Genomic DNA, 1,247 nt, shown 5'->3' on the forward strand with positions numbered 1-1,247 from the left:
TTGATGCAGCTAAGGTACATTTGTTTAAAAAAAAAACAAAAAAAAAAAAAAACAGACTTTCAAGCAAACCCTTTGTATTGTAGATAAGAGGAAAAAGACTGAGCATGCTCACTTTTTTATATTAATTTTTACAGTATTTGTAAGAATAAAGCAGCATTTAAAATCGCCCCCGCTTCCTAACTTCGCAGTGACTCCCGCAGCCGGTGGCGCCGGGACCCCGTTGGGGAAGGGTGAGTCCCAGGATCTGGCCTGCGGCAAGCACCTGGGAGCCAGGGGACCAGGTGTGTGTCCACGTGGGGGACCCTAGTTTCTGAGAAGAGAGGGTCTATTATTTTGCTTTTGAAACATGCCAAAGCCTACCTCCTTACGTTTTCTTTAACTTGCCTAAGGTCGGTGCAGCATGGCTACGGCTCACGTTGAGCGAACAGCTTTCCAGGGGAAGGTGTTCCCAAAAGAGGTACCACGAGTTGGGAGGGGCTGGCTGATTTGGGGACCTGCTGAGAGCATCTGCAGAGCTCCCTAACTTTAGATGGCTGCTTCAGGGGTGAGGGGTGGAGGAGGCCCAAGCTGTCCAGAAGCCTCGTCTGAATCATCTTTGGCTCTCAAGGACCTTTGCTTTCACTTTCCTCAGTCTTAAGGACAAGCCAAGTAGATTTTCAAAGTGCTCAAAAAAGTGCAAAATTAGCGGCCATGCAGGAGATGAAAAGGGCAGTCGCACAGCTCCTTAAACCAGCTGTCTTGCTGGGAATTGCAGTGTTTCAATGCTTAATCCAAACAAATGGAGCCATCGGCCTTTCCTCCAAAAAACTGGGTATCTTTTCTTGCTCTTCGTTGCTACGTGTATATTATGTAATTAATTAAGCATAGCCTGTCATGATTATATTGCTATGAGGAAAGAAACACAAAATGTTTAGTCCCCAAAGATAATTAATTCATGGTTTTATGTGTAATTTAAATCTCTGCCAACAAAGCAAATGATAACTGCTCCTTAAATCTGTGTGATCTTTGCTCTCCGCACATTCCGGGTATGATTACACAGGCCAACGGTGGATGAGCTATTGCTACCTCTATTCATACAGCTGTAACGACACCAGCTAACTTACCTACACTTTATGGGTAACAGTTTCACCTCTGACATAGTTCCCCAGAACATTGAACTGCAAAATGTTTATGTTGTACATTTATTGTAGCAGAACAGTATCGTCACAATATGGGACAAAGGTTTAAGCTTCATAGGGTGTTCTTTG

This window comes from Galeopterus variegatus, unplaced genomic scaffold, assembly GCF_000696425.1.
Source record: "Galeopterus variegatus unplaced genomic scaffold, G_variegatus-3.0.2 Scaffold2264, whole genome shotgun sequence".
Taxonomy (NCBI): Eukaryota; Metazoa; Chordata; class Mammalia; order Dermoptera; family Cynocephalidae; genus Galeopterus; species Galeopterus variegatus.